This window comes from Struthio camelus, chromosome 1 (genome assembly GCF_040807025.1).
Source record: "Struthio camelus isolate bStrCam1 chromosome 1, bStrCam1.hap1, whole genome shotgun sequence".
NCBI lineage: Eukaryota > Metazoa > Chordata > Aves > Struthioniformes > Struthionidae > Struthio > Struthio camelus.
Genome location: NC_090942.1, coordinates 141,784,205 through 141,810,832, shown reverse-complemented (window position 1 = coordinate 141,810,832; position 26,628 = coordinate 141,784,205). Strand labels below are relative to the sequence as shown.

Below are 26,628 nucleotides of genomic sequence, written 5' to 3'. Positions count from 1 at the left end.
AAAACTGGGCTCAGGTGCCAATTAAGCTCCTCACCGAACGTCAAAAAATACTTAACCCATAAATTATAACTACCACTATAAACGATAAAAATACAGAAGTACATTCCACTTATGTTTTATAAACATAACAGCAAAACAGCCAAACTGTCTCCTGAGCAAGATGTTTAAGTATCAGAGTCCAGGACAGAAATGGTATTTGCTATGCTTTATACATTCATACCTCCCTAGGGAAAATGTTTGCATGACTTCAAAACTGCAGTCTGTTCCAGCTCCTCAAACATCAAACCAGTTTGCTGCTTTGGCGCGACTGTATGCGTTGCTTCTGGGGTTCTCCCTTCCAAATCTTAACAGTCAAAGTCTCCAGGAAGAAGCGCTAATCTTGCTCTCTATGGCTGCTGTCATGGAGCACTACTTCTTGGGTAAATATTCTGCCTCAGAATTAGCTTATGACCATGCCTTGAGCTTCATGAAGCTCTTTGAGATGAATGTCTGTTGAGCCTTCACCCTTTGAAAAAAAAAATCAGTGTCCTGTGGTGGCCATTCAAAAATTGAGGTACCCAAAACCACTACTCACTTCTGAGAAACTTGGCCCTGTCTTTACATAAATCAAGAAAACAAAAATCCGGAAAGCGGAATCCCCAAATTGGTTGTGACGCCACGTTTAAAGGGTCCCTAGTGATGCCAGTAAATTAAATTAGCTGGTCACAAAGGAGTAAGTGAAAGCTGCCCAGCAGGATGGAGCTGTCGCAGCACCCCAGTACGGACTGCTGCCCCCCTGCCTTCTCCCAGCTGCATGTGTGCTGGAAGACAACCTTGCCCAAGTGGAAACCCACATCAGCCCTTCAGCAAATGTTAGCAGGAGCAGCACCACCCTCGTTTGTTCTACCTTCATGCTTTTCATATCAGCAAGCTTTCCAACTTTAGAATAACGTCTCAACTGGCAAGAAGGCTGGAGGGATGGAAAGCCTTTCCACAAGGCTAAACAGCCTGACTTAGGTTCACAGCTTCTCTCATATGGTTCCTGAAGGCATTTATTTTGCAAAATCATTCAGCATTTAGTAAAGCTACAAAGAAAAACACATGTTCTGATTTTTGGCGGCTAGGCTTTTTCACAGTATGTTCTGAAAAATTTTTGACACATTCAAAAAGAAGCACTCCATAAAAAGGACTAGAGACATGCTAAGTTGTTATTGTCTCTGAAGAATAAGCCTGTGTTCTCTGAGCAAAGTTTTCAAATAGTAAAAGGGATAAGCGCTACTGATGGGCTCAATGCCATTTTATTGTACTTGAGTGTATTAAAGAGTGCAAGGCCTTGAAAAGTCATATTAACAATGCAGAAGAGAAGTCTAGTCTAAGAAATGTCAGTCTGGTTATTACAGGAGATCCTATAGGGAGAAAATCAAAAGAAGGTAAAACATTATTTTCTTACAAGATTTTGAGAGCATAAAGAATAAATATGCTTAATTTCATTTTTAAAATGGTCATCTCTGCTCTCTTCTGTGCTGGGTATCACTTGTGACTAGCAAGAATATGTCAACTATGATTAGTTTGTAAGCTAAGTTCAGAGCAAAATATATAGCGCATCGAATCCACAAAATAGCAGAAGAGGCCTACTCACATTTTTGTATAGTATCTAGCTCTCAGTAATCACTCCAGTTTTACATGTGGGAAACCAAACCAAAAAGGTTTGGGTTAGATGCCTAAAAGGGACGGTATGTAGATGTTTAAGTTGAAAGTGAAACTGCCTAGGCATCTGGAGCCCTTCTTCCAGCATGATCAATGAAAATTCACAATCAGTCAAGTCAATCCCCCACAGTTCAGCCCAGCTTCTCGCTAGATCATCCTAAGAGTGACCCCGCAGAGTGCCTCCAAGGGCAGAAGTTCAGAAGGTGTGCTCCCAAAGGAACAGCTAAAAGACTGCATGCTTGCAGGATAGAGCGATATCCTTGGCTGCAATTCAGTAACACAGAGATGGCCCTCTCCTACAGAAGAGCCTCATGGTTAGACGACTAGACAGATATGGGAATATATTTCTGCAAAACACAAGTGCAGGTGTAAGACAGATGAGGAGGACTCCCGTCTGCGACTATTCTGCAACCTAGTGCCTGTAGCTCTTCCCCCAGAAACTGGAGTTTGACCTTCCTCCCAGATCACACTAGAGGAAGCCAAACCTGCATTTCCTGGGTCTGGTGCAGCTCCCCGTCTGATATATCAGCAGGTCTGTGCTACGGCACCTGCTTCTTCCTTCCCATTGCATAGTGAGGTTAGGCACACACTCAAGGCTATATATTCCTCTCTGGAGGAGGCCAAGTATTTAAAAAATCTGTGCTATGACCGTGCACTGTGTCACTTCTCTGTTTTTTAATCTAGCCCCAAGGAAATTGTTTAGGGTCATAAAGGAATCACTAGAGGCAGGAACAGAAGTGCTTTGCCAGTCTCATATGCAGACCACACCTTGCCACTCCCTATATAAATGTATATTTTAAGATTCAGGACTTAATTCTTTCTCTTTTCCAAATGCTTTCAAGTAACTTTTTTATTATATAGGATGGAATACAGTATAAGGGTTTTCATGCTACATTCAAAGTACGTTTCTGTGCTCTTATGACTCCGATTCCTTTTTTCTTTGTCTGCTAAAAAAACATATTGAGGTAATATATACTACAAACAAAATAAATGCCTTTGAAGGAGGACCCAGATGCTCAGGAAGTCCTTTGCCATTTATGGTTCAATGTGTTTCCTCTTGAGTGTAATCTGACATGTTGGCTTTTTAAAATTTGTATGCAGTTTCAGATACTTTCAATTAGCCCTACTAAGACTAATTCAGCTTCCATTTAGACTAAGGGGGAGTATTTTCCATTTGTGTTACCTGGACTTTCTTGTTATTCAGAGGACAAGTCATAAGTTAATAATGTATTAATACTAGGGGGGAAAAAAGAGGGTATGATTCAAATATGAATAATCAAAAATAACAACGTTATCCAAGTAGAAAACTCAAATTATATCTGGGCATCCTGGATTTGAGAGGAAACCTGACATCAAATTCAGTAAGAAGACTTTATCTTTGACATTTATAATTCATTTCTGGTCTTGTCATGCAATCTGAAATATATACCTGTCTTTGTTTCTAGTTAATTACATAAGAGTCTCATAAAATTATGCTGATAAATAGAAATAATAACCAGTGTTGATTCTAATATAGCACGAAAGACATAGAAGGAGGATCATGAAGAACTGTAGAAATATGTGTTGAATGCCTAAAGGGATTAATTCACAGGAAATATAATGAGTACCCAGTTTGAGACTGAGAAGAAAGCAACAGAGACTGATTATGAGACCAATAGAACAAATGCAAAAAAGGTAAACAAAAAGACCAAAGAATGAAACAGGGTGTCAATAATGAACAAAGAAAAATTCAAGGCATTAGAAAATGAGGAGAATTTAAATGAGTGATCAGACAAAGGAACGCAGAAAAGGAAAAAAGGCTAAAGAAAGTAATGGATAATTAAAAAAATAAGGTACCATTGAAAAAGAATGACAACATAATATACGAAAACTTAGCAGCATGTCAAATTTTAATTATCTTTTGGATTACTAATTAGACCTTCTCATCGATTCAATGAAATGACAACCTTTCAAGATGTTAACTGTTACATGGGTTTTTTCAGTCTGCGAGGTAGTCATCACTATGGAGAACCAAAATCCTATAAAAAAGAAGAATGGAACATTTACTGGAAGATAGCCTGTATCCCCTAATATTATAGGACCCCTGACTAAAATTTTATCCTCGTTGAAGAAAATGACAGAACTTTCAATGACATCAGTGGGGTAGGATTTTACACGTGTTCACAACAAATATGCCTCTTTGAGAAAGAAATATCTAAAATGGAAATTATCTTTATTAATCGTTCATAGTCTTGATTGGAGTAGTTACTGCTCCAACAATATAAGAATCAAAGAGAAGCCAATCAATGGGTACGCAGTACCAGTTACAGGAGACACACAACCGAGTGATGCACAGCAGGGATAACTAAACAGACAACTAAAGCCAAGTTATGCATGTATTCATTTGAAACATCTCTGTTTCTACTATCTAGCTTTCTGGGCTGGTTTCCTATTATTCAAACAAGGGACAGAAATAAGCTGGTTAGTACAGAGCTGGTGTGGTCACCTACTTGGCACTTTCTCTCCACATTTCCTTCTTTGAGGGCCACAGCTTGGACACTGACAGTGGGAGGAAACACAGGCTGATCCCTGGTAGCCCCTTAAGTGGTGGCAGTGCTTACAGCAGGATGAAGCTGCTATAGTTAGCACTGGAAGCTAATGCCTGGGCCAAAGGGCAAAGGAAGATACCTGGAGCTTTGCTCCTGCTCTGTTAGGATCATATGCAGAGTATGTCCTGACTGTTAGCTACAAGGCTACACAAGAGAAAGCCACTGTTGAATAGACACCACAGTGAAATCAAGCACATCAAACAAAATCTGGCCCACTGCCAAACCATGAACCTTTGGTAAGATTCAATAGTTAGATACTAGTGCTTACTCTGGAATAACCAGGGGAGGCAATTTTTTTTCTTCTCGTTTGTTTTCCTTTTAGTTTAAGTAGTTACGAATAATTCTTTGAGTCTCCTCGAAGAGATGTTTAATGTTTAATTAGGAAAGAAGACAGTTGGTATAACCTCTTTAGAGAATCCACCACTAAATATAACTGCCATTTCAATACAGATGTTGCTATAGATTAGATATAATTAATATATTTAAGATGGATAAAAATCAATTATATAGGCACTGTATATCTAGGGAGCTCTGAAAAATTAAATATTCCTGTTTAGACCTCAGTAAGCGAGAACAGAATGTTATTCTGTATATTGCAGTGGCACGGAAAATACGCCAGAGCAAACAGTTTAAAGTGAAGTCTAAAAAAGATACATATCTAATTATGCACTCACAGAAGACAAGGAAAGAAGGTATCACTAAACAAAAATGGGTTTGAATCTGTAGTAAAAATGCTCTGGAGCATCTGAAGTTTCATTGGAAATGAGAGAAAAGTTCAAAGGCAAGCTAATTTCCATTTTTGCAGTAGAAAAAGCAGTGACAGAATTCATCTCGCGCAGTAATCTTAGCATTCCTCACAAGTGACTCAGGCCTGCAGAAGAAAACATTCCCACTATCTGATTAAAGAGAAATCATGTTTCCCATACAGAACCAAAGAGAAAAGTCCTAGCAGCACCGCTTTACTATTTTCACCCTGATGAATCTGTTTGCAGACCCTTCAGCTGTTCAGAGCCTCAAACAGCTAAGAAAGATTTTCTGTTTACAAACAAAAATTAAACTAGCCCTCACATGTATAATTAGCTTAAGCCAGAGCATTCATAAACAATTATTTAAAGAGTTATAATTTATTACGATAATCCTTGGTAAAAGCATCTTAGAACCACAAGCAGCAGCAAAGTAGAAGAGAACCTAATATTGCCATAGCAATATGTGTTTACACACTTCAGAGATATAAATATATATTTCATGACAACAGGCTTTAAAAAAATCCACTGAAGAGCAGGCAATTTCCTTGGTGAGCTGTAGAAGTAAATAAGGTCAGAAAGCCATCTGCAGCAACTGAACTTTCACAATCCCTTGTGGCAGAGTCAAATAGTTTCTTTTTTTAATTAACGCCTGATTCTTTCAGAAGTACTGAACACATGCAATTCCCATTAGCTTCAACAAAAGCCAACATAGCCAGCAACTGGAAGTTAAAAAATTTCAAGGGTCAGCTTTGCAAATAGGACTGACGGTCCTGATGCTTAATTCTTGAATGCTCACCTCTCACGGCAGAGCCGACCATGCCGCCCAGCAAAGAGAGCTGCAGGCCACAGCAGTCCCGGACGACGACGCATCAAGTAAGCAGTTGCTTAAAACAGCCCATAAGAAGCAGTTGTAGGGTCCTAACTTCCATCACTTCATTTTTAAATGACTACAATTGTGGACTAGGAGAGGCCTGTATCACACTAGCTCTCAGCCTGCAGAGCTCATCAGGACACCAGGGCCAAAAATTGAAAACGGACCATCTGAGGACGCCAGCGGGAGGCTGGTTGTGCTCCAGGGCGCCTGCCCAGGAGGGTGGGCACCGCAGGCATCGGAGCCCCATCGCCACGCTGCCGGAGGAGGCAGCTCCTCGGCGGCGTGCTCCTTCATGACGAGCGTATGCCACCAAGCGCAGGGTAACTCGGGATCTACCACAGCGGACGAGGAGCAGGGAAAACCCGGCCGTTCAGCCCAGCGACTCGGTCTGCCTTTGTGACTGCTCTCCTCCCGCAGAGCCAACGTGCCGGAGCTGCGGGAGCAGGGGGCTGATGCAACCCAAGTGCGGCTGAGAGACGTGGGACACGGGAAACGTCAGACCAACACCTTATCAGATTTGCTGGTATGCTTCCTAAACCCGTGACTAACAACGGCGGTTTGTCAGTTTATTCATAACTTTGCGCCTAACTGGACACTTCAGGTGGATGTTACGATAGGAGCTGAAGGGCAAGCAACTAAGCACTGAAGTATAACTTACTGCCTTCATAAAACACACATGGGAGAGCAAGGCAGGAGAATCAAAAACGCCCGCTGCAGAAGCCGATAAACAAAGCTTAACCACTCCCAAAAAGCTAAGGAATCAATATGAAATAATTTAACTCTAAAGAACACTAATGGTAAGCAACAGACTGCAATTTATTCATCTTACAAGTATTTCCCAACACAGTTACTCAGTTGAATTTCTGTTTTGTTTTTTATTAATCTAACACGAAGGCTTAATTCAGAATGATTTTCCCTACTTTTGTTTATACACAGGGGAACCATTTATAATTCAGATGTGATTTTTTCACTTTGTGCCTGAATGAAATTTACCAGTCTAATCTGAAGCGTTTTTCTCTACCAATTTAGGTCTTTCGGTAATTACTTTTTCACTGCATAACGTATGGAGAAGAAAGTGACGTTACTGAAAATAATTGTACAGGCAACCAAGCAAGACAAACTATAAAAGAAAAAATCAAGTTTTATCAAGCCAAGTCCTCCTATTACGAACTTCCCAACTTTCTTCTACTATTCTTTATTAAATATTTTATTACATACTACTGCAAATGTTGTACAAGGATATGAAATGTTCTTTAAGTCTTTTCCTTCGCTCTCCTCATTTGCTTATCATGCCAGTTGCCCCCGTTTCACAGCTCAGCTGAGACTTTACAATAAAAAACTGGAGGCAAAACAAATTAAAAGAACACAGTCATGAAACATGCAATGTTTTGCAATTTCAAAGAAACTCAGTGAGTTCTTCCACTTCTCACACCATGGTTCATGACGCAAGACAAAAGGATGGAATTTAAGTTACTAACAAACTTCCCCATCTATCTCCTGTATCTCACTGTGGTTTACAAAAACCATAATCCTGTTTCCTTTTCTTTCCTTTTTTTGGTTGCTGTTGCGTTTGGCATAGACAAGGATGAAGTGTCTCTAAGCTATGATCTATTTATTTGATCTTTCAAAGAAAACAAAAAAGCTAATTTAAAAACAAATAGCCTATCTGGAATATATAAGCATTTATATGAAAAAATAAAATACAGGTTGGTTACTAGTTAGGTGTTAATCTTAATAATCTGTCCATCAACAGGTTACAAAGAAAATAACAAGGCGATGAAAAGTGAAAGAAAGTGAGCAGAAAGCTTTCTATTATAAACTGCATTAATTCAACTAATAAGTTTCCAAAGTGATTTTAAAACTGAATTATATTCAGAAAATGTGAATATTTCAGACTCAGAATTATGTATGTGTAAATGAAAGATTATAATAGAGTTATTTCAAGCAAGAATACAACACAGGAGTATTTGTCTCTTCTAACAAAGTTAGGAACTCCCCAATAACTTCCTTCCTCTCCTGTTCCCAGATGCTCAATATTTCCTTTGAGAAGGAGAGCCAAGTGAGTACCAACAAATCCACACATATCCATTCCATTTTTTCTTTCATTCAGAGTGCATCAAGTTTCCTAACCTGCACACACACTAACTTTCCAACCCTTTAAGCATCTCTCATAAAAATATAGTATATGAATGTGGACTTCTGACAGCTTCAGAATTAAGAAAATATAATATCCGGCAATGGGAATATTAAACCTAGATGAACCACAACCCATCAGGGTAGAAATGGCAAATCTTTTAGTTTGGAGTGACTGCTGTTCTAATGCTTTAGCAAATCTCAATCTTATTGGGAATATACCTCTCAGAAAGTCACTCGCATGTGTCTTACAGAAAAACAATAATAGAAAATGCTGTTTATCTTTAATAGCTGAAAAAAGTAAAAGATGATGCCGACATTTTCAGGCTCTGTGTAAAAACAGGGATACTCAAACCACTGAAAAGTGAAATAATGTGCCACAAACAGTCAGTAAAAGAAAGAAAAATATCCAATTCTCCTTAAATGTTTCTTTGTCCTCAGGACAGGAGAGTCCACCTTGACGCAAAGTCCAACAGACTGAACGTTAGAGCAATTTTAAGTTAAGATTTGTCATAACGCCATTATTCATTACAGAAAATTGAAATATGTTTTTTTCTGATCCATATTTTAAACAATAAATTAGAATGTATAGAAATTTTAAATGTTAAAGAAACAATCCTTATATAGCTCCTGATCTTAAGCTATGACTTTTTAAAAAATCTCTCCAAGCACATTTTATGCTATCACTTTGTTAGTGAAATACCAAAATGTTTACAGTAAAAAGGTCCCACTTAAGTCACTGGGCTACGCATACTGAGTTCAGTCACACTGGATTTTACTTAAGCTTGCTATTCTAGAAAAGCAGTATAACGACTTTCATGATAGATGACAAATAATACAACCCACATCCTTTACCACCATAATTAGCCATTCACTTCTTCCATTCAATTAAGGATTCACTTATTGGTCTACAAAATCTCCTAGACACCCGGCAAATCATGCATGACCTTGTTCCACTGCTTGTTCAGGGATCTTCTTGGGAGTTGGCTGACTTGCTCCCTATTGATCCTGAAGCTTTCCTCTAAATATCTTTCTTCTAGTCCATCTGCCTGGGTAGATTCTACGTGCTCTTTCCCCCACTCCCTCCTCCTGGACTTCTTTATTCTCCTTGTGTGTCTTCTTTCTCATTGCCTTTATGCCCATACTACATCCTAGTAATGTACTAAAAGAAAAAGGACAACTACTTTGAACACACGTGCATTAACCTCTCAACTATCACACTACTTTCCCTGCTTCTCCTCCTCTTACTCAAATCTACTCATTATTTGTTGTCTGATTTCTTCTTAGCTTGAAGCATGGGCATACGAAACAGTTATGGTAGCATCGCTGCAGTGTAAAGCTTACAGCTGAGAAGTCTCCCTTGCCTATGCTCACACTGCCACTCCACAATGAATATGAAATAGTTTACAATAGGACAGTCACTTTCTATGTATCCTAGAGTTAAACTTTTTTTAATGGACAGTAAATGCTTAATAGCTGATACACAGCAAATTAACATTTTAGTTTATTCTGATGTAACTTGCTTTCCTTTCAAAATGTAAACTCTTCAGGAAAGAGATTTTAGACCTAGCTGTAACTTATGCCATTCATGCCACTTATACATACTACTGCAGTAATAAATTTTCTATTATTATTAGCTGCTTTACATGGCCAGAGGAATGTAAGGAAATATTAATGCAAGTGACAATGAAACCTATTACAATATAGTTGATGGAAAATGCAGCAGAATGTACCTACATAATAAAATAATCTTCCATCTGAGACAGAGTCCATTAAACCTCACAAAAAAGCCTTGTTTTTGTTTTTTTTAAACCTTGTGGAATCTTATCTGATAGCATTGTTTTCTGTGAAGGAGACCGAAAATTACATATTCTTGTCTCATTGTAAAAAACGTAGCATAAACAAGCACAGCCTGGCAAAGAAGGTCAGAAATCTGCTGCTGCCACACTCCAGCCATTTTAAGAAAGCTACAAGACCCTAGAAAACATTTATCAACAAAACATGATGATTTATTTTAGAATAAATCTTTAATATGTGCTAACTAGTCTCTGTCTGTCTTTGTGGAGGAGGCAACAGACGTGGCAGCACCATACACTAGATGTGAATGAAACAAAATTAAAAGAAATCTCCAAGTGTTCAATTCTGCAACGGTATCGAGTATCTGAAAAGACAGAAGTTCTTTAGATGCTTAATGCTTAGCAAGAACTTTCAGGATTTCTCAGGACCAAGTTTAAAAGAGCTTTGTAATTCTTAGTACCAACCCATTTAACGTAATCCTATATACTTGATAGTGTACTCTGGGAAATGACAGCAGTATTCTGGCTTCCAATAAATCTTTACCTTTTCAATCCACACAGATCTCGCTATCTTTTTAGCTATAGATGCCTACGGTTTGCTTTGAATGAATTAATGTGACTTTACAGTAAAGGCTGGCTTGAATATCATAAATAATTGACAACAGTTAAATAAACTCCGTGGAAGGAAAAGCTCACAACTATATGGAGACTCCGTGCAATTACCCCACCTGGCAGCAAGACTACGTCACCACCCCCAAGCAGAGAGCACTGCAGCCACTAACCCCTATCCTTCAGAATATAAATGAGACGATTCCAAGGTAGTGGCTCATGTAAATATTTTGAAGGTTGCATGCATAAGGAACATAACCGGGCAGCTGGGTGCATAAGCATTATAAAGGTTACTCTGAAAATACGCAAGCTTTAATAAAGCAGATGTTTTCTGCTTCCCTGCTCACGGCAACTCCATTACTAAATATGTCGCCAAATTTTCACAGTTCTCTCCTTTTTCAAGTCACAGAGCGACAACCAAGTAGAACATTTTAAAAGTCAGTCAGAAGACAAGAAACAACTCACAAGCACATCTGACAACACCGGCCTAAACAAACTTGCAGCTGTCTCTCAACTTTCCTCATCGGACAGTATCAGAGGGAAGCTGGTTACATTTCTTCAGAGCTAATGGAACAGCTTCAAACAGACGTCCACTTCTCCCACTTGCCTGTCTTCTCAAGTCTTGTTTCCCATATGCCTTTACATATCTGAGTCTGCCACTTTCTTGGACCACTAGCTCTCCTTTTCCCCTTAAATCTCATATGCCAGGAAATCTGCCCTCTAACCTGCTGCCTGCACACGATGCCATCTCATTCAACCTATTTTGAAACCTACAAGTATCTCCTCTTGCTGCTTGTCAGCCTCAGCAGCCTCCACCCCCCCCTGCTTTCTCAGCCGCGGCACGTATACAACGCTGCCCGGGATGGGAACGCTGCGGCACCACGGGAGGAGGTCGGGGGGCCTCCAAGGAACAGGATTGCCGAGAACTGCTTTAAGAGACGATTAAGCAACACACATTTCCAGCACGCAGGCCAATCCACATAGCTTGTCTGTGTGTGTACTTACCACGTCCAGAGAGATAATAAGACAGGCTGACAGAGAGAGAATTTCCTTGGGGTTGGGAGGTTGTCTGGAGCAGGAATTAAACAGTGAGGACAGAACTTACCCTTGGTGCTGGGCCTCTGCCAACCCAAAGCAAAGGGATGAAAGGATCTGACCTCTGAAACTTGCCTCAGGATTAATTGAGCTTCTTAACATCGTGTACGAATGTAACTGTTTTGATTGTGGTCTACTGTCCTACTAAACTGCAATAAGATTTTTTTTTCTCGCAGCATAAACCAAGTACATCAACAGTCCAGCGTATCTTGGGACTGCATGCACACTGCGCGCACGAGCCTCTCCTCTGCGTGACGCTTAACTGTCACACCAACTTCTTTCCTCACCAAGGGGAAACAATTCTTCTGATCGACAGGCAGGTCTCGCCAGGGCCAGACTTCTTGCTGACACCACCATGGTGCACAACCAGGTCAATATAAAAAGACGTATTCTTATTGCACATGAAAATCTAGTATAGTAAGGAATCTTCAGATAAATTTTTTTATGATTTGTTTTCTAAATCTGCACACTCTTTCTAACATGATTGTGCTCGAAAACTTTCCTCTCTCTGCACAGAAGTTACCAGTGAAGTCTTCTCAAAGCTAACTGTGAAAAGGGTCAAGGGCTGGGCTCCACCATCTCTACCAAAGACAGACAATATGGAAGCGTGAGAAAAGGACAGTTAGTTGTTTTGTAGCTTCTAAAAATATTTGAAGTGATGGAGAGTCAGAAGCAGGTATTATAATACTACCTGAGAGAAGATATCATGCTGCCTGAAGACAAATAGCGATTTTCTTAACTGACCATAGAAGGAGACAATCTCTTTACCCACAGTGACAGGTGGAAAGTGATCTGCCTTTTCAAACTCCCTACCTCAAACCCTTCGGTTACTGACACTACCAAAAGCTTGTATTGCCACTGCACCCATACGCTGTAGCCACTATGGGCTCCTACTGTGTTAGATTCCAACTTCCAAAATTTCTCATCAAAAAGTTACTCCTCCCACTCTTATTATGGCAGGTAACACGCAAGGACAGGGGCACACATCTGGGCATTTACCATGCATAAAGTACATGCCAACCACTACCCCTTAAAAGGCCCCATGCCTTGTTTCTCAGTATTACCAGAGAAGAGGCAAGTCTTCATGAGGACACAATGGTAGAGTTAATAGGTCATCTTTAATATTAACTTCATTCTGTTGGTGAAGGGATTCTTTGACGGACTCTGGAGCACAGCCACTGACTCCAGGGAACAGTGCTGCACAGGACAGATCATGGAGCTTTCTCATTTTCAAATCAAAGAGGATAGCGATTCTGCAAAAAATCAGGCTCAGTAAACTTCCAGATATCCAGTGGGATATTTGTGTTTAGTATTAGTCATTTCACTATATCACAAAATATTAATGCACCCAAAGCATTAACAATGTGGCACTGCTAACCCCTGAGAGTCAAACAGAAATTCATTCTTTCCCCACTGGAAAGAGTACCATTAATCCTTTAATTACTATGAGCTAGAACTGTCTCTCTCAGGTTAAAGTTTAGAGAGGACTGTATGTGCAGATTTCTCCATCTCATGAGCAGAAGATGACTTTGGAAAGATGTTCTGCTTATTCAGTAAATGTTAAGCAGTAGAAGTGAGCACAATCAAATCTTTTAAGTGTATGCTTAAACTATTAACGCTACAGCCTCAATTACGAAGAACGTCTCTGTTCTCTTCCAAGGGGTCTTGCACGCAGCCAGAACTGGCAAGCGCTGTAGTGAGCTCCAGCGGAGCTAAGGTGCCAGAGGACTGCAAAAGAGAAGAGCAAGGGCAGGTATCTGTGGGCCTAATCATCTAACAATAGTGAGGAACTTGAAGCCTGTTTATTAGACTCTCCTCTATATGCTGGACAACAATGGAGAAACTTTAAAATGGGAGCAGCACCCTTTTAAAAGGAAACGGGAGGGAAACTTCTCTCCTCCAACATGTCCTTACCTCATTTCATGTATCTATGTATTTATGACCAGGCTTCACACACATGTAGTTAGCTCAGCCCAGTTCTTGTAGAGAATTCTCCTTTGTGGAGAACTGACAAGTACTAGCAGTTCAGCTCAACAGCTTCATGAACATTATTACATAAGGTGAAAGTTACTCAGTCAAAGGAGAAAGATATAGAGTCCTCTCAACCATTAATCATTTCTACATCAGCACAGGTAGTCCTGGCACATTCGTTGCCCTTGTGCACCTCAAGAACATATACACACAGCCACCAGACAGGGATACAAGGAGACGACAAAGCATCCTAGCCTGTAACACAGCAAGAATATGACTAATCAACTGGTTCTGTGAAAGACCAAAGAGGAGAAGGGAGGCTCTCTCCCATTCCTGCTCAAGAGCTCCAAGCTCTATTCCTTTTTCACTCCTTTCCTTTCACTAAGTAGAGATGGTTGGTACAGCTGTTTTTATCTCAGCTACTTCAGGACTCCAGAATTGGTTCATTCTCTTTCAACAGATATGTCCTATGCTCTTCTTCAGCACAGGCATTTGTGACTGTCATCAAAACAGTCTGCAGTTGGAAGATACCACCAGTCTTCCTTGTGATCTAATTAGCAAAATAAATACTTTTTAATTCTCATTTCAAAGTCCATCTGCTTTTTGTACTGAAATGTTATTCTCCAGAACAGTTATTGAATATTTATAAGTGTTAATGTAAACACTCAGGCATTTCTCCTTTTCTGTTCCTCATCTAGTTGCTACTGTGTAAGACTGCCTGTTGACGAATAGCTAGAGATAAGTTTAATTCTTCACTATCCTGGTGAATATTTAGAGTAAAACAAGTGACTACATGGGAGTTTTCATCAACCTAACTCAGGGCAACATGCATTTTTCAGCACTACAACACCACCATGAGCCCAAAAATGACTAAACCTTTTAAATGCTGTACATCTACAAGATAAAAATATCTGTTGGCAGCAAGTCAGGGAATAAAGTTTTACATTGGACTTTTGCACTCATTTCCTTAATTAGATTCTAAAGTATTGTTGCTATATTAACTGTTTTCATTACTGAGGTAAGGTTACATATAAAAAAAAACAAAAAGGAATTGAATTGTTCTCTTGCCATCTTAATGCGACTTCAAGCTGGGTTTCAAGGCTTCAATACTTTTCAGTATTTGTCTGTTAGAGCAATTAATTCTTTCATTTATCGGCACTATATGGGCAATAAAAGGTCTGGACTGTTGACTGGAAAACCAGGACTCTCATTTTGATATTCTTTTGCCTTCAGAAAGGTAGAACTACATCCTTCCATCTGACAAAAAAAAAAAAAGTGATTTTTTTAAAAGGCAGTACAGTGGAAAGTTGCAGAGAAAATGTCAGAGAGAACATTTAATTTCCTTACCTTTGTTTCAGAATATTATTCGATTTGACAAAGTTTTTACAAGATGCCTTTTACAGAATCACAGAATCGTTTAGGTTGGAAGGGACCTCTGGAGATCATCTAGTCCAACCTCCCTGCTCAAGCAGGGACCTCTAGAGCATATTGCCCAGGATCACATCCAGACGGGTTTTGAACATCTCCAGCGAAGGAGACTCCACAGCCCCTCTGGGCAACCTGTTCCAGTGCTCTGTCACCCTCACAGTGAAGAAGTTTTTTCTCAGGTTCAGATGGAACTTCCTGTGGTTCAGTTTCTGCCCATTGCCTCTTGTCCTGTTGCTGGGCACCGCGGAGAAGAGACTGGCCCCATCCTCTTGACACTCCCCCTTCAGATACTTGTACACGTTGATGAGATCGCCTCTCAATCTTCTCTTCTCCAGGCTGAACAGGCCCAGCTCTGGCAGTCTTTCTTCATAGGAGAGGTGCTCCAGCCCTCTAATCATCTTGGTAGCCCTCTGGCTATATGTATATGTACATATGTATATGTCTGCATATAGGATTTTTTGGCCTTGAAACATAGGTTTTTCAGCTTCCTTTATTTCATAAACCTGAAAACTTGAAGAGTGTTGAGCTGAAATCTAGCACATTTTAAAGGGAGTTAAGAATAATTATAGCTACCAAGCCTGATCTTGCATCTCATTAATTTGTGTGGTTTTACAAACATGTTTTTATGATTACACACTTTTTTTTTCATTTCTTTAATGTCAGTGAAAGATTCACGTACACAAGAGAGAACACTGCACCTATAAACTAGTTGGTGAAAGTGATCATGTATCAGAAACAGATCTGCTCTGGGTTCTGAGAACAAGATCAATTCTCCTTGTGGCAAAACAGTTGTATACAAGCTCACTTTTTGGTGTAGGCACTGGTATACACAGGATAGAGAAAACTTAGCGCAGAACCAAGTCTGTGTATTTCTTCATGTGTCCACAGTACCGATCCTAACTCTGGGACCATGCTGTCTAATAGATCATTGCAGTTACAGCATGTTACCCACATTAGGCCCACACACCAGCCATAGGTGCTGCAAGAGTTAATGGGATATGCAGACTGCCTATAGCTGGATTGCCCTTAGGACCGCATGAGCATGTCACGCAAAGGTGCACCAAGTCAAAAATACAGTTGCATGGATTGGGACCAGGGACCACAGCATGTCATGTCCTCTACACCTCTGGGGACACTTGGGCATAATGCAAGAACTGCCCAGCACACAAAGTGAGCATGCCAGGACCAACCAGCTGGTGAGTAGCGTTGCAAAAGAGGCAGGCAAGTTGACTATGAGCCAGTAATGCACCGTCGTGGCAAAGGCTTGGGGGTCCTGGGCTGCATTAGGAAGGGCATCACCAGCAGGTGGAGAGAGGGGACCCTGCCCCTCTGCTCAGCCCTGGTGAGGCCTCACCTGCAGTACTGGGTCCAGGTCTGGGTTCTCCAGTACAAGAGAGACATGGAGCTACTGGAGCAAGTCCAGTGAAGAGCCACAAAGATGATGAAGGGACTGGAGCATTACTCTCCAGAGGAGGAGAGGCTGAGAGAGCTGGGACTGTGTAGCCTGGAGAAGAGAAGGCTCAGGCGGATCTTATCTATGTATATAAATATCTAATGAAGAGGAGTAATGAAGACAGAGCCAGACTCTTCTCAATGCCTCCAGTGACAGCACAATAGGCCACAGACACAAACCGAAAAACAGGAAATTCCTCTTAACATTTTACTCTGAAGGTAGCTAAACGCTGGAACAGGTTGCCCAGAGAGGTTGTGGAGCCTCCATCCTCAGGGATATTTAACACCCAACTAGACACAGCCTTGAGCAACCTGCTCCAGCTGACTCTGTTTTCAGCAGATGGTTTCACTACAGACCTTCAGGTGCCTTCCAACCTCAACTACTCTGTGTTTATAGGAAAAAATAAATAAATAAAAGAGAGAGAGAGAAAGAAAAAACGTACTTCTAATATTTCTAATATTTTTCTGGTGCAAGTCATGTTAGCCACTACTTGTAAAACTGGCAGGAACGCACACAGAGAAGTATGATTTTTAAGCTGACAGTGCCATTTATTGAGGCTTATCAGTAGACTTGAGCGAGTCATTACTTTCATTCTCCACCCTTCCCAGAGGAAGGAAAAGCTATTTTAAACCCATAAAATTTCTTCTGTCAGATAAACAGAAACTTTTATCTACAGTAGTTTACCAACCAGCTGAAAAAATAATAAGTGGCAAAATACCATTTAGAAAAATAAATTATGCTATTTTCTCCAAACCTCTACCATCATCCTTGGATTTGTAAAGAATATTAACATGCTAATTAGAACAGTACTGAAATAAACAGTACCTATCAAGAGAAATAAGTACACCCAAAAGAATATTTGAAGTTATTATGAAAACAAATTCTTCATAATTCAGAATGATAGCACACACTTTTTCATTATGCAACATAAGAGAGTGTGCTGGCTACACACTAATACTTCATCCAAATGCAGCCAGCAAAAATTGCTGCCAAAAGTAAGAGGTCTCCTTTAGGTGACAAACAAAAAATGAAATAATAGAGAATACAGTAAAAACATTTGCCTGAGTAACTCATAACCAAACTACCCAATAAATTAGTAGGCTAATAAATCTTACAGTTCAAAAGAAATCCATCATATTTTCATTTTATTTTACTATTTTATGCCAATGATGGGTCTGACTCACAGAACTTAGATTCAAATCTGAACCTGAAGTTGCCTAAATTGTGGCTAGGGAAGAAATCCAAGGAAATGGCTCTGGTATTTCACTGCAAACCAAAGAAAATTCTCAAAATAAAAACTGACATTTTCTTCATTCACAAAGCAATAAAGATAAGCAAGACCCTTTCTTCCTCTAGGGAGTTTATGTTCACTGCACTGCCTTGAAATTCCTCCAGAGCAGAGTGGCACTTTCCTTTCAGACTCAGCTCCATGCAAAACCCACGAAGACTCACGTCAATTTGATCCCAAGACTCAACTGGGAGCAGTGCTGCCCTAATCAAGTCCCTTGCCTTACTCTCTTGTTGAGATGCTTTTCTACAAAAGCTGTTACAAGTTTGCGTCTCCTGACTACGTTTTCGCACAGGCAGAGATTCCAAATTTTACAACTAGCTAACTGTGAACGTAACTACAGATGTGAGACATGACTTTCACTGATGCCAAAACAGCATCACCTATTGACTGAGAAGTTTATTCAATGCTAAAGAGAGAACAGCAGGAAAAGATGGCACGAGTCTTTATGCCTTCAACCAGCCTGGTGTCCCTTACTGCCAGAAGTCGAGAGGACAACCTTTTCATGTTTGGCAAGTGTTTATCCATAGCTGGATTTAGCTGCATCCTGTACCATCTGTACAGTGGTGGGTCATGTTAATAATTATCAGTAATAAAATACAAGTGCAGAGTCCTATAAAAAAGCTAAGGTTGTTATGCCTTCCACCTTAGGATGATTACAAGTACAGTCAATACACAGTTAAGCAGACAGTATTAAAAGTCTAGCAATAAAGCCATTTCCAGAGGTTAAATGAGACAAACACCTGACAATGCATGAGCTGTGCTGGGGTGTCTGACACTCTAGCAATATTTGCAAAAAGGTGGCAGCAGACTTTTTCAGCAGATTGCAATGAAAGAAACAACTTCCATTCAGGTCAAAGGGATGTGGAACAGAGCTTTGCAGACAGACAGAGGTACACACAGAGGTACTACTAGCCACACAGAAATCAAACATGTTTTAAAAGTTTCACATAAAATAGGAGTAATGCCAAAAAAATTATCAAGACAGATTTTATTGCATTGCATGTACTCATCCAGATCTCAACTCACAGACTCTTACTTCTGCTACAGAACAACATTGACTAAGCTAAGGCCATTCCAGAGGAGTTTTATAGATGAGAATATGCATTGAGGGATTTTACTTAGAGGAATGAATTGTGAGTTTTTTAAGTCTAAATGATATTGCACTAAAACTGAGATAATGCTTAAACTAATAAAGTTTAGAATAGGAAAAAAAAATCAGTTACAGCAGAGAGCTCTATCAGCCTGCAGAGTCAAGTGCCTCATGTCCGTTAATCCAGCATAAGCTCCGCTTTATTGAACAGATACACATTAAATAAAAATGGTGTCACATCTAGTGAAGATAGTGAAGCATAATGTCTGGTGGAAGGAAAGTTACATACAGCATGCAACCGCATCACAAGAGTCTGAAACGGGAAAAGTCAGACTTACAAAGCACACAGGAAAGAATGAAGTTGTCCATAATCAACAACCAAATTCTTCATTTTATTCAAAATCTCACACAATTTGATAGCTATAAAATAGCTGTGAGCTAAGGGAGCATTTGGAAAACTGACAGGCAAATTAGCACTCTACCACTCCGTTTCCTGTTATCAAATCATATAAAATGAAATCCTAAAAGTCATCATCATTACAATCTTTAGCAATTCATGGAAGCCAATTATTGAGTGTTTGTAAAACACTCTTCACGTCTTTCTTTGTGACTTGAGCTCGCCTACTGCTGTACAACAGAAATACACAACATACTCCCCAACTGTCTGAACCAATTTTAAGGCAAAGAAGCCATAAAATGTCTCAACCCTCTGGCTAACTTCCATGGACCTTTGCATTTCTGCTGCCATTTCTGGCATCCATTTCACTCTAGTCCTTCTGGCATTATTTAATTCATTTAATTAATGATTTATATAGCACCTATATCCTTAGCTATTAGCCATCCTTCTTATATAGCCTTAAAAGGACTTGTTTAGATTTGCAGGGGGAGGGGGGGGTCCTTCAGCATGCGCTATGTCAAGGTTGTCAGAAGCCAGCAGTTCCTGGTCTCCCGACCCTTTTTTTTTTAATGGCAAATTATGAAAACAGTCCACATGCAGTTTCTCACTAAATTCAGTTTTATGATTCTACTTGTAGCAAGAGATAGAATCTGCATTTTGGTGAGAAACAGTATGTGAAGTATTCTATAATTTTCACTTTAAAAGGAGGCGAGAATCACTGGCTCTTTACAAACTTGACATATTCGGCACACACGCACAAAAATTTAAACAAGTCCTTTTAAGGCTGCGTAGCTTCTGTCTTTAAAAAAAAACACACACACACACACTCACACACACACACACACCACACACACACACAACCCTCACATATTTCCTGGACTGGTTTGCTAGCGCTTCCCAGGGCTCTTCTGTGTTCATCAGCAAGAAGCAAACTGTATTCTGTGCCATACGCATGGGGACAAAAATGCCATCTCATTCCTCACCAAAGAGGAAGGGATGGCTGAGTGACAATTCTTCCACTCCGCAGAAAACCTAAAATAAAAACAAAAAGTGCCTTACAAATGGTTAAAAAAGGAGAGTGGTAAAAATGGAATCACACTAATCACAGCACTAAAATGACAAACTATTTTTTGTCCCAGTGGCAATTTCTTTGCAAACATCTTCATTTTCGTGATACATTTGACAATCTTCTTTTGTTTACTTCAGTTCTGCATTTCCTCCCTTCATAATATTAATATACTTCAAACCTCAGAAGACTGATTGCTTCATAGGATTTTTTTTAAGTGATCTGCCCTCACTGCAAATACATTCCATTCAACAGAAAATTCTAGAGATGAAAATATCCTTTTAACTTTTTCAGTTTTTCTGTCCTCCAGCACATTTTGTCTCCATGGATACTCAAGGCTCTATTTTTCATTTATTTAGATTGCACACAAGGCTAATGGTCTTTACAAACATAAAACACCAATTCCTCAATGCAAGTCTTTTCATCTTTCATAAATTGTTCCTCTGTATAAAGACTTTTTTTTCCTCTAAGTTTTGGTTGGAACAGGTATTTTATATTCCTGAAAACATTTCTGATCAAAGAACATGACACAGACTCACCCAGAACTGGGAGGTGCGCATAATCGGACTAAAAGGTCATTCCAGAATGGACTGCTTTGATAGCAGAAGCCTTCTTCTAATTGCTAACTTAATTTTTTCCCCTAGTTTATGATTTGTTCTTTGCCATCATTGTGCTTTAACTGAAAGACAACTTCTTTCTTTCTGTTTATCCCCTTGGTTATTATTATACACGGACAATAATCATGCCCTTCTCATCTTCCCTTTCGCTAGACTAAATGAAGCCATGCTCCTCCAGTCTTCAAGAGGACAGTACCTCTACTTGTTTAAATATTTTCTTACAATTCCTCCATACATTAATTTATCTTTTTTGAATACCAGGGACCAGAAATGTACTCAGGTTCCCAGTGAAACTGTACCAATGCCCTACAGAATGGTATAAAAACTTCCCTTTCTCTATTGAAACCTGTCACATGACACACAATACAAGGCAGTTCACTTGCCTGTGTATAAAAGGACAACAACGACAAAACCCATAGACATCTCAAAAATGCAACAACTAGCAGTAAGAACCATCAAATTATCCTGGCATAATTTGGCCATGGTGAAAATCAAATTTCAATTTTCTCTCATCTTCCATTCATTATCATTCAATATCTTTAATAATGACTTCCTTGTTGTAAAGCCTTTCACACCACTGATACCAGAATAATCAATCCATAGGTGCCTGAGTCACGTTTTGCTTCTTTCCAACAGTAAGGATTGTTATTCTCTAGTCATATGTTAGCAGCTCTCAAATGACTGATCTATCAAAAATATTTGCAATTAGCTTTTAAATGTCATGTGTCAGATCCCCAAATATTTTGAGATCATGTCTAATGACATAGCCAAGGCAAGTGTTGTATGGAGAAGTAATATATTTTACAAGAACAGTCAATATAGTTGGGGAAAAAACATACATAAGACTTCTGACACTCTGGTATTCTTACAGTCATTGAGAGATGGGGATTATACAGTTCTCAGGACTTGGGCAGATCAGACATTTCAGTTTTATTTATAAATCAGATAAATAGTACCTATTTTCCAAGCCCTCATTACTAATTATCTTGTCTTTGATATAGCCCCTCCAATATCACCACTCCTATTAAGAATAGAGGCAGAAAATACATCTAATTTTGAGATCATATCTAGATTATTTTTAAGGTATACTTCACCTTCAATGCACTGTGGCTTCACTTCAGTCCTTGTATTTTTATGTTTATGTCTGAAGAACCTCTTATTTGCATCAGTTTCCTCTGTAAGGAACTCGGCTTTACTTTTGACAATTTTCACAGAATCCCTTAACTTCCTGACCTCCAAGCCACCACTTTCTTTGCAGAATCTCTGTTTACCTTTTTTTTTCCTGAAGTAGTTAATCATGCATTTACATTTCCAATAAAACATCTTCTGCAAGGTTCAGATAGTTTGGGAGCTTTGTTTTAAAGAAATTATATGTTCCCCCCCTTTCCATGTTTTACTTTCCGATCTCTTTAGTCATGCTGATTTAACTAACTTCCTTGATTTCAGACTGGATTTTGATCACCTTTCCATTTAAAAATCAAGTGAGTGGTAAGCATTTGTTCCAGGACTGTTTTCATAACCAGCTCTTCTACAAGGTCATTCCTACATACCAAAACTGAGCTAGAAATAGAGTGATGTCTTGATTTAATAACTATTATTAGGAGAAGAAATATGTTGGCTATTACATCCAAAAATATCCTTCCTATCATTATTAATGGTATCTTCTCCAAGAAATTAAAGTTTCCCATAGACATGTACCTCCCAATAATATTTTTTCCTCTAGTATTATTAAGGTCTTCTAGATCATACTGAAATCTGAAGTTGGCATTCTGGCAGACTCCTAACACTATCCCACTGCACCTGATACCTAAACTGGTTCAGGACACACAAAGCAGAACAAGGGAGACTACAGACTACGTAAGTCTGCTCCACGCCATCAACGTTCCAGGTCCCCAATAATTCGAATTATCTTCTCATCACCCCTATATCATTTTGGTACCTTGTAAACAGCTTGGGAGGCACAAACAAAATTGTTGCTGATTTGATTTAGAACTCATGCAGAATTTCTTTCAAAGTCTTTGAATACTCCCAAGGACAAAAAAATTCAAACTTCACAGTCTTCACTAAGCTTCTGAAAACTTCTGAAGTTTGTGGACTCCTTCCCCCCCACAAATTTAGAGATAATTACCTAATCTAACCTAAGAAAAAATTGTTATCTATTTTAGACAGATATTTACAGATGGACAAGTTTGAAGACAATTCAATCTTGATTTGGCATTTCAGAAGCACCTCTCACCTTTGTAGTGTAACAAAGGCAGTTTTAAGCAATTTCAGTGCAGTTACATTTATTAACACTTTGCATGAGTCACTATTTCAAAATGCCTTATGCTATACTGAAAATGTTGCGTAGAGAAATTATATTGGCATTTACTTCCTTTGAACATTTTGCTAAGTGCCACTAAAACTTCGAGCCCTGGGGAAAAAGATGTAGGAGAGAGCTAGAACACTTTCGCGTAAAACAATGAGGCATACACAGATCTGTTCCTTTTCTTCCCCATTCGGATTCATGACATGCCAAAGAACCCCTATGCTTAATGTCACACTTGAAATTTTACAAGCATAATTACATTTCCCACAGAAACTGCAACACATCCCTGGTGAACGTGCACAGCACAAAGGGCCACTCCATAGCACAGAGGTGATGATTTTAAGTCTAAAGTGCAGCAATATAGGAGAGGAACAGAGACAATATGAATGGAAAATGTATCTATTTTTTAAATTAACTCAGTTTGCAACAGAATTGTCTTTAAATAATATTTACTGCTCTGTGTCTTTTTAATTCTATATTTTTCTGTTCTATCAAGTCTGGCAAAAGAGAAACAATAGAACAATAGGAAGGGGACTGGATAAGTTCATGTTGTTTCTTTACGTTATAGCTATCTTTGTCAAGTGTGTGTATCACATTCCAGGCAGAAGTGCGATTTTCACATTGACAAGGTATCTTTACCTATTGCTAGGGAAATGAAAAAATTGCAGACCTCCCTCACATTCAGCTATCGATAGAGGTTGTCACAGGAGTAGTGGTGCAAATAAGAAGAAATTTGCCCACATGAGCAACAGATTCACAAGTCCTAACAACCTGTTATTTCCCTTACTATAGTTTAACACAGTAGAAAGGCATCTAGGAGCTTCTTCCACGGTTGTTACTCCAAGTGCAAGGAATTTTTATGAACACAAAGCCCTGCGCCTACTTTGCCAATGCACTGGCACAAGGGGAGGGTTGTGCCCCCACTTACCACAGCACAACAGGACAGAGCTGAAGCTAGGTCTACTCAGGTATATATCTTCCTCTTTCTCATGAACGCTTTGCCTTTCTCCTTTCTTTTTCATGCCCCACATCTTCCAGTTGCCAACTCCTCACTCCCTCTCTCCCTCTTCCGGCCCCAAAGCAGGACTCACACAAAATATCCTTGAAGAGAAACTCCAGCAGAGTAAACACAGTGACCAGGCACTCAGCTTCCCCCTACTCCTCTGCTTCTGGAGACAGTAGATGGCAGTCTTTTAGGAGATGCTGCTTCAGAGGGACAGCAGAATAAAGCTGATGAGGGCATCTATTTAAAAGACGGGAAATGCAAGGGAAAATGGGAGGTGGAAAGTCCCAGAGTGTGGCATTCATCCGAATGAAGAATGTCGCAATGTGGATGTCAACTGCTGAGCTTAGGCTCCATTTATAGTTGGGGTGGGGAAGGGCATGGGACAGAGGGCATTTTCCCTTCAACTTCAGGCCATGATCTGAGCTCCTGTTAGTCTGCTCTCCCAGGCAGTCATTTGTTTCCCCTGTGCATAAAGTCCACACCTGAATGAATGAACAAGTATGAAGCAGAGTTTCTGGGTAGATCCACAGAATGAAGTTGTCTATGGGAGCAAAGAAAGAGCTCACTTCTTCAGCTAAGCAAAATGAACGGGAAAAACTTGGATAGCTACCAGGGTAGCACAAGTGCAGTTTAAGATAAAAGCTCAGGTTGCAACAAGAATAAATTTAGGCTGTTATGAAAAGGTTACTATTAGTCACAGAGTTTTGGAAGAGCCCTTCAACTGAAGGCATAAGATTGAAGAAAAAACACTTCTAAGATAGAGCTTGCTGAATTTATGTAGGGGATTAGGTACAGCTGCTCGCAATAGAAAGGGGCTGGAATCCATGACCCAGGAGGTCCCCTGGTGTCTTACATTCCTCGATATTGGTCAAATGGAATTTTGTTAAACTTTCCAAATATTTTCGTTCTAAAGAAATTACTTTCAAGCTTTGAGCACATATGAAGAACTCCAGACTCAAAGGCTGATTTTCTGATAAAAAGACACAGTCGCATCAAAACAGAGACAATGTGAACAAGTTTCCATGAAGCCTTTGGGGAAAGAATTAGTCCTCCTAATTCACCAAACATATGATAATAAACGCGTAATAATTGCACTAGTTTGTTTCCAGAGTGCTTTTACTGTTTGCTGTAGCCATGCTTTCTAAGGAGGAAAGAGACTCTCTAGGGAACAACAATTAATAGAATTAGTCAAGAGATCACTTCCTCTGGTCCCTCAGCTGTGTTGGATAGCATAAGTCTCCAGGAAATAGAGTAAACTGCAAGTGTTAAAAAGAATCTAAGATACTACAAACAGGAAGAAGATGTATACTGAAGTAATAGGGGGCATACACATGTTTAAAGAAATGCAAGAATAGCTTCCTTTTTTCGTTTGCTTTTTCTTTTCAATTTTATTTTTTCATTTTACACCTTTTCTCAATGCTCAAGTTACACCTATGTGGATTTCCTAAGACTAGAAGTACATGTTTCAGTTGTCATTTAGGAAAGCTGACTTACATACATTTAAGAGAGTATAAGCCTTTGGAAGCGTGAGGGAGTCATGAAACTACCACACATTCCTGACACAAATGTAAAAATATGGGACTATAAAGTGCTTTGTAGGATCATCATAGTCTCTCCCCATAACTGTGTCAAGTAATAGACACAGTTTTGATCCTGTAGTAGGGAAGAGGTACACAGGCATGAAAAAGAAGGTAGCAGAAAGCAGGCTGCTGAAATAATTACATGGCCTGAAACTCTCTGGATAAATTGTTTTATGAATCACATCCAGCCTACGTGCTGTAGATAGGGCATCTTCCTGCAAGCACAGCTGTGAACAGAAGTTAAATCCATCACTGTCATTACTATAAGTTATTATTTGCTTTATGTGTTGAGATGTATGTATATATGTTTTCTCCAAGATGCTGAATTTTTCATTCCCAGAACTACTGCAATTATTTCTGCTGCTGTCAGAACTGCAACTTTCTCTTTTTTCTTCCTTCTTATTTGAATTTTTTTTTTGAAAGATAGAAATTATCCACTGAAAAGAGAGGGTTTTAAAGAAAAGGATTTTAGAAAAATAAATATCCAAAACCCTCAGGTGAACGCTAAATAATACAAACACTGAATGTACTACACCAACGAGAAGTCACTATTAGGTATTATGTCAGCAAACCTAACCTTGCAGGGCAACATGCAAGTTTCTATCTTGTGTACAAAATACAAGTTAACATAACGTCTGCCTTTTTTTTACAGATTGCTCTTTTTTAAAGAAATGTCCATCTTCACAAAGAAGCTGCAAAATGGATAACAGAACTTGATCTCAGAAAGGTAGCTGAGATATCGTCTAGTGAGAGAGAATGAGTTTTCTGTTACTTTCTTGAGAGACCAGCCAGTGAGGCTTTCCCTCTCTCATGCGGTGACCATGCCAATGACACTATTTCATAGTGTGGTAAGTGGGTAATCTTGTGGATAACCTCAAGTGAAACACTTCCAAC

The 26,628-nt window shown here is 39.4% G+C and overlaps 1 protein-coding gene across 6 annotated transcripts in view; it reads right to left on the bottom strand.

Moving 5' to 3' along the window:
* ARHGAP6 (Rho GTPase activating protein 6) overlaps positions 1-26,628 on the bottom strand; it is a 348,894-nt gene that overhangs the window by 132,268 nt on the left and 189,998 nt on the right. The window contains exon 1 of one of the 6 annotated variants that reach the window (XM_068920732.1): positions 5,817-5,835. The exons of the other annotated variants lie outside the window; for them this stretch is intronic. The gene's annotated coding sequence lies outside the window, so the exon portion shown is untranslated. Of the gene's footprint in view, positions 1-5,816; positions 5,836-26,628 lie in introns of those variants that run through there. 6 annotated transcript variants of the gene reach the window in all.